Here is a 7,768-nt window from a genome sequence, read left to right on the forward strand (position 1 = left end):
AAAAGTTTAATTATTAATAAATAATTTGAGGATGGGTGACCGAGTGAAATGTTTAATTATTAAGCATGCTTAGAGATTAAACTTTCGAATAATTCAAAAAAATGCCTTGAAAACAATTTGAAAAAAAAATTGAAAAAGAAAATTGGAGAAAGGTTGAAAAATGATGCACCCTTCCAAGGGAAAATGGCCGTTAGGCCTCTGCCGAGCCCACATGTGAGCTTTGTCGACAGCCAAATGGGATGTGCTAAGAGAGTATTGTTTGTGCCAACGAAGCTTGTGCCGATAGTCTAATGGGTTATGCCGAGAGAGTATTGTGCCAATGGGGCTCGTACCGATGGTGGCTACCGGCACAACCTATGCTGACGGCCATAATGGCCAATGCCGACGGTCTCGACACCTTGACTGGGTTTGTAGTATCTCTCTGTTGTGGGCTATTAAAAGATTAGGAGAGAGAAGATTGATTGTTTCTCGCAATGTACACACCAAGGGAAACCTAGCCGGCACCAAACACTATTTTTTCATTGCGTGGCATATTTGACTTTGGGGGCCAACAATGTGGCTGCTCTTAGTGAGCCATTCCTCTCTGAATGACCAAGTTGTTTTGCCTTCTGAGTTTTTCAAAATCACACTTGTGCGTGTAATTGACAGACAACTTCTCTTGCTTTCCATAATATGCATTTTCCATGCCACAAAAAGCTCGGAGAACAAAGACACAATTACCTTGTGAAAATGACTTCACCGGGGCGCCCTGTAGTAGCCTCGATGGCTTTTTGGGGGTCGGTGGTCAAAATGGGTTCACACCGGCACGCCCCCAAAAAGCGCGAGCGTATTTTCGAGTCCAATAGAAGCGTCGGCAACCCCATGTCGGCCCCTTCGTGAAGGGCGTGAATCGGGCACGCCCATGCTTCGCGGCACGCCAGAAACCGCGTGTGGGCTCTGCCTGGCAGCCATACGCACCGCTTTCCCCACGTCCCACCCACGCCCGAGCCGACTCGCACCCCTCTAGATCGCCATCGCCACCATCGCCGTCGAGCCCCCTGGCTTGCAATAGACACCGCCGTCTGTTCAGGAATGGCCGTCCATCGGCACCGCCGCTACCCCCTCAACCGGCGGTTGCTGTTTCGACCGGAATAGAGGTCGCCGCCACTGCGGCACAACCGCCCCGCCCGCAAGGTGTTCATCGGATTGCCACGTTGGACAAGGACGACGAGATGTTGGTGCAGCTATTCACGGAGGAGCAGAACGTTGCGTCTGTCCGGCGGCAACAGCAGCAGTTGGTTCTGACGAGCTTACTCTGTGTTCGTCAGCTTTTGTTCGGCCTGCCTCGACACGGCGGATCAAAGTCAGGCAAGAGGAAGAACGTCAACCGGCATCGTCAAGCCGACGCCATGCTGCTTGACGCCAACTACTTCGCTGACGATGTGATTCATTCACCGAAGGAATTTGGCGCCGTTTTAGGATGAACAAGGATCTGTTCATGAAGATTGTCTTCGGCGTCAGGGAGTACGACGGCTTTCATGATCAAGCAAGATTGTACAGGTTTGTAGGGCTTCACCTTAATCCAGAAGTGCACTACTGCAATGCGCTGTCTTGCATACGGAGCTCCTCCGGATTCAGCTAATGACTACCTACGGATGGGGTGTTTGGTAAAAACTATTTGAGAGCACCAAGGGCAGATGATACAGCTCGAATCCTGGAACAAAATGTAGCACGAAGATTTCCTGGAATGTTCGGAAGCATTGATTGTATGCATTGGGCTGGAAGATTTGCCCTTTTTCTTGACAAGGGATTCACAATGGGCATATTAGTGAGTGCAGTGTCATTCTCGAGGCGGTGGCAGACCATGACTTCTGGATTTGCAAAAAAAAATTGGCATGGCAGGAACAAACAATAATATCAACGTGTTGTAGCGCTATCCGATGTTTTCCAGGCTAGCTGAGGGACAAAATCCTACCGTGAACTTTAAGTTAAATGATCACGCATACAACAAGGGGTACTATCTAGCTGATGGTATCTACCCGACGTATGCTATATTTGTGAAGACAATCCCAGCTCCAACTTTGGAGATGTACGCTTATTTTGCAACATGCCAGGAAGCAGCTCGTAAGAATGTTGAGCATGCTTTTGTGGTGCTTTAACAGCGTTTCACTGTTGTCAGGTACCCTGCTCTCACTTGGTCTGAGTCTCAGATGTGGAAGGCGATGAACGTCTGTGTGATCATGCACAACATGATCATTGAAAGCGAGCGTGATGAACATGTGCATGATGATCAACTATTTGATTATCAAGAGCCTCTTGCTGAGGTAGAGCATGTATCCAACAATTTGCTGCTTTCCTTCATATGCATCAGGAAATCCGAGATGCAGGTGTTCATGCTCAACTTCAGGAGGATCTGGCTGCGCACTTATGGGCGAAGAGATGAGCTGCCAACAATGCATGATTTATTTGAATTATTGTATGAATAATTTAATTTTTATTTGTGTTAAACTACTGATACGGGCTTGGAGGCCTATGTGGAGCCTAGATTCAGGACTCCACCCGCTTAATTATCTTAGTTTATGTAATGGTCATATGTGGATCAAATAGGGATTTTAATAGATCGAGTTAGTATTGGTTTGGGCCTATCCAAGCCAAGTTAGGGAGGCCCACTAGGGCTGGCCGGCCACTCCCCTCATATAAGGGTGGGCACGGCTAGGGTTTAGGACAGACAAGTTTAGACTAAAGTTTAGGGTTTACCCCATTGCGTGTGTTCACGTGTATCATCCCTCCTGGGGTACGGCGCTGCCATTTATCTATTATATCCGTTGCGAAGGTTCTTGTGTTCATCAAGGATTATCTAGCTCAAGGTTTGAGGCGTATCGTTCATCGATCCGTTGCTTGTTGGATTCGTTCCCTCTTCTCCAGGTTGCGTTCATCGCGTTGTTGGGAGTATCTACTATCCCGGGTTCTTGCTGTGAAAGATCGGGCAACACCCTAGGTGGATCTGCTAGGATCCCCCTTATCATGTGATATCAGATTTCTGGGTTGCTCGCGGCGAGGTTTTGTTGATCGATCTCATCGGATCGGTTTGCATTGGAGGAGATTGGCTATAGATCGGAGGAGATTGGCTCTCGGTCGAAGGAGGTTGAGTTGGAGGCAGTTTTGGTGCAGTTTGCCTATCATCCATGGCAGTTCCAGGTGCCAAAATCGCGGAATTTGGGGTTTGGCGTCGCGAGGAAGAAGAAAAATCGCGACCAGATCCGGTCCCAGGGTCGGCCAACCGGCTGCATCACCGGGCGGGCCGGTGCTAGCTCCGGTCAAACCGGGTCCCAGGCCAGACCAACCGGTCGAAACCGGAGCCCAGGCCGGTGCCAACCGGGCCGAGTCCAGGGGCATCCGCCCGCCCATCCGGTTTTCCAGGCCGGTCGGCCGGGCCCATAACCGGACCATCCTGTCACCCGTCCGGTCCTACCGGGATCCAGGCCGGTCCGACCGGCGTACAAGCCGGTTCGACCGGGCGGCAGACCGGCCAGGCCGGCGCCCAGTCCGGCGCAACCAGGCCACTGACCGGCCAAGCTGCTGCTGTGTTGTCTCCGGCGGTATTGTCTGCTACTGCTGTTTTGACCATAGATTCGTTTTCAGACGATGTGCTTGGCATACGGTGCTCGCATGGCAAGAAGTAAAGTGTTGTTTACAATGATTATCTTGACATTCGGATGGGAATACAATGTCATGCATCCAAGCTTGGGTGGTATCTACATCATTTGGCGACAGTTGAGGAGTATGCGGATTGGGAGAAGGACATGGAATTGGGTTTCCATCGATGTCGCCGATACAAAGGAAAGTTCAGTGGTTATGATGCATATGTTCTCGCTCATCGGCGTGTGGACGAGGAATTAGACAATTATTGGTGTGATGCGGTTGACAGAGGAGAATTCGCGTGTACTTGGAAGGACTTCAAGACTTTTCTTCATGATGGTTTCGTGTTACCGTATATGGAGGAAAGTGAGCAGCCATCCGGAATTGTGCAAGCAATAGAGGAAGTGGGCAAGTGCATAGTTCCTATTCAGGAGGTTGGTCCACTACCAACAGTCACTAAGGGCGAGGTGATATCTTCAGAGCAGAAGGAACCTGGCTTTGATACCTTGGGCACTGATGTGACTATGGAGGAGGATGTACCATTGAGCAGGCTGAATATGCAACTCAAGAAGGTACAAGGTGATGCTTGCAAGACATTTGACAAGGTTCAGCGGTGGAGTTTGTTTCAGACTCGGTGCATTATCAAGGAAAAGGCTTGCAAGTTGATGATTGATGGTGGTAGCTATACTAATGGCATCAGCAAGGCGATGGTGGCAGCATTGGGGTTGTCTACATGGCGTCTTCCTGAACCTAAGCGTCTAGAGTGGTTGAATAGCTGTGGTATGCTGAAGATTACTCACAAGGTGCATGTGCCATTTGCAGTTGATGATTATGTTGATGAGATAGAGTGCGATGTATTGCCATTGGAGGTGTGTGGATTGCTACTTTGGCGTCCTTGGCAGTATGATCGTAATGTGGCACATGCTAGGAGAGCAAATACAAATTCTTTTATGCATGGTGGCAAACAGCGGACTTTGAAGCCTATGGGTGATGATCATATCAAGTCCGATGTGGAGTTAGTGGTGCGTAAGGAGAAGTTGCACAAGCCTAAAGTGAATGAGGTGCATGATGTTCCGAGCATTGATGTTGGTGATGTTTCAGCCATGCATGTAGATGACAAGCCAGTTCTTGTTGGTGACAAGCCGGATGAAGCTACACTTGTTTGTTGATGCGGATGTGTCAGCATGTGCTACAGTTCCAGTTTGTGTTGATGTCAGTATACAGACTGATGATGTTTGTGCTGATCGTGTGTCAGTACATATGGCGTAGATGCGCGTGGGAGGAGTGGGAGGCGAGTGCGTCAGTGGAGACAGTGGGCAGCGGCACTACTGTGCTAGGAGTACTGCAGTCCAGTTTTCCGCGACACCGCGGATGCATCGAGGCAAGGATGGACGTGTGAGACATTTATGTGGCCCAGGAATTACACATCTTGTGCAGGGTCATGTTCAGCGACACATGGGTCCATCAAAACCTCGCAAGAAGAAGGTATTGGTGCCGAAGTCCAAGCTCATGTGGAGAAGAAAGGAGGTGCCAAGTGTTGTGTCAAGTCAAGCAGGTCGCGAGGGAGGATGTGTGGTGGAAGGCAAGCAGGACTTGAGGACGACGCGGACGTGTCATGTTCATATCACGTCACCTTTTCCAGAAGACCATCACGTGTTGGGGACAACTCTTCTTGAAGGGAGGGAGGATGATACGGGCATGGAGGTCTATGTGGAGCCCAGATTCAGGACTCCACCAGCTTAATTATCTTAGTTTATGTAATGGTCATATATGGGCCAAAAAGGGATTTTAATAGATCGAGTTAATATTGGTTTGGGTCTGTCCAAGCCAAGCTAGGGAGGCCCACTAGGGATGGCCGGCCACTCCCCTCGTATAAGGGTGGGCACGGCTAGGGTTTAGGACAGACAAGTTTAGACTAAAGTTTATGGTTTACCCCATTGTGTGTGTTCACGTGTATCATCCCTCTGGGGGTACGGCGTTGCCGTTTATCTATTATATCCACTGCGAAGGTTCTTGTGTTCATCAAGGATTGTCTAGCTCAAGGTTTGAGGCGTATCGTTCATCGATCCGTTGCTTGCTGGATTCGTTCCCTCTTCTCCAGGTTACGTTCATCACGTTGTTGGGAGTATCTACTATCCCGGGTTCTTGCTGTGAAAGATCGGGCAACACCCTAGGTGGATCTGTTGGGATCCCCCTTATCATGTGGTATCAGATTTCTGGGTTGCTCGGGGTGAGGTTTTGTTGATCGATCTCATCGGATCGGTTTGCATTGGAGGAGATTGGCTATAGATCGGAGGAGATTGGCTCTCGGTCGAAGGAGGTTGAGTTGGAGGAAGTTTTGGTGCAGTTTGCCTATCATCCATGGCAGTTCCAGGTCCCAAAATCGCGGAATTTGGGGTTTGGCGTCGCGAGGAAGAAGAAAAACCGCGACCAGATCCGGTCCTAGGGCTGGCCAACCGGCTGCATGACCGGGCGGGCCGGTGCCAGCTCCAGTCAAACCGGGTCCCAGGCCGGACCAACTGGTCGAAACCGGACCCCAGGCCGGTGCCAACCGGGCCGAGTCTAGGGGCATCCGCCCGCCCATCCGGTTTTCCAGGCCGGTCGACCGGGCCCATAACCGGACCATCCAATCACCCGTCCGGTCCTACCGGGATCCAGGCCGGTTCGACCGGCGTACAGGCCGGTTCGACCGGGCGGCAGACCGGCCAGGCCGGCGCAACCAGGCCACTGACCGGCCAAGCTGCTGCTGCTGTGTTGTCTCCGGCGGTATTGTATGCATTGGGCTGGAAGAATTTCCCTTTTCTTGGCAAGGGATTTGTTGACGCGTAAAGCACACGCCCGTTGGGAACCCCAAGTGGAAGGTGTGATGCGTACAGCAGCAAGTTTCCCTCAGTAAGAAACCAAGGTTTATCGAACCAGTAGGAGTCAAGGAACACGTGAAGGTTGTTGGTTGTCGTCGTGGCGAACGAGCAGATGCCATGGGATGGCTTAAGTTGGGGCCGAATGGGCGCTAGAGGATTCGGGGGAGGGTTTGCGACTAGATGGGATGAACTTCCGGATGCCTTCCTCAAGAACACAACCAAAGGCAGGTATGCAAGAAGAAAGACAAGAGGAAGAACTCTGCTCTAGATCGCTTGCTTCATTGATCTCAACATGGTTACAGGTTTCTGGGCATTCATGAGCCTCTAGGGATCGACCATCAGATCATCCCGAATACGGGTGTGCCCCCTCTCCTTATATAGGGGAGAGGGTGGCTTACAGAGCAAGAAACCCTAATGGCATCTTTGACTCGACAAACTACTTTACAAAGCTACTTTAATCATGGATGACACCGGGGTCTTCTTTAATCAGGGACGCTGACGTCCTCCGGCTTCTTTCAGCGTCACCCTTCTCTTTGGCGCCAGGGCTCCGATTAAAGTCACTTTGCTTAGCTCAGCCTTGTCCATTAGCTCTGAAGAGAATCTTTGACTGGTCTTACCGACATGCCCTCCTTCCGGTATCTTCTTCATCCGGTTCCGGTATACCCCTCTGGGGATACCGGCCTGCCTTTACTTAGCCAAGCTCTTATATTCGTGCTCTGGCAAGAATATTAAACCGGTATCTTGATGGCTCAAACCATCCGGTTTGGCATGCCTTTGGCATACCGGGGGTCATCCCCCCAACATTAGTCCCCGAAGCTGGTATAGTCTGACGGATTTTATCCTACAGACCATGCCAGGTTCTCATATCATAAGATACCGGTTTAATCATTCCGGCGTTTAACTTGAATCCGGCGTCTTTGCCCGGACTTACGTTTTCTCTCTTTACGTGGTATCTCCCGGTATCTTATTCTCCGGTATCTTAGCCATTAATTGCCTCCTCGGCGAGGTCGAGAATTTCTCGGGCCCCACGCCTGTCAGTGACATGCGCACTGTGACTGACATGCCAGTGTCAGGGGTCACTTCCCTTCGGCTCCCGCGCCCTCATTAAATGCTCCATAGCGGATCCCAGTCACTGTTCCGGATCCTTGTGCACCTTCCTGTGGCTTTTCGTTTCTTTGCGTGTATCACCGCACCACGTGGCGGCCCGTTGTGCGAACCGTCGCGGCCCGCGGAGTGAACCGCTGCGGCCCGACGGTTTTCGGCCCACCTTCTCTCTTCCTTTATAAGGC

This window comes from Lolium perenne, chromosome 7, assembly GCF_019359855.2.
Source record: "Lolium perenne isolate Kyuss_39 chromosome 7, Kyuss_2.0, whole genome shotgun sequence".
Taxonomy (NCBI): Eukaryota; Viridiplantae; Streptophyta; class Magnoliopsida; order Poales; family Poaceae; genus Lolium; species Lolium perenne.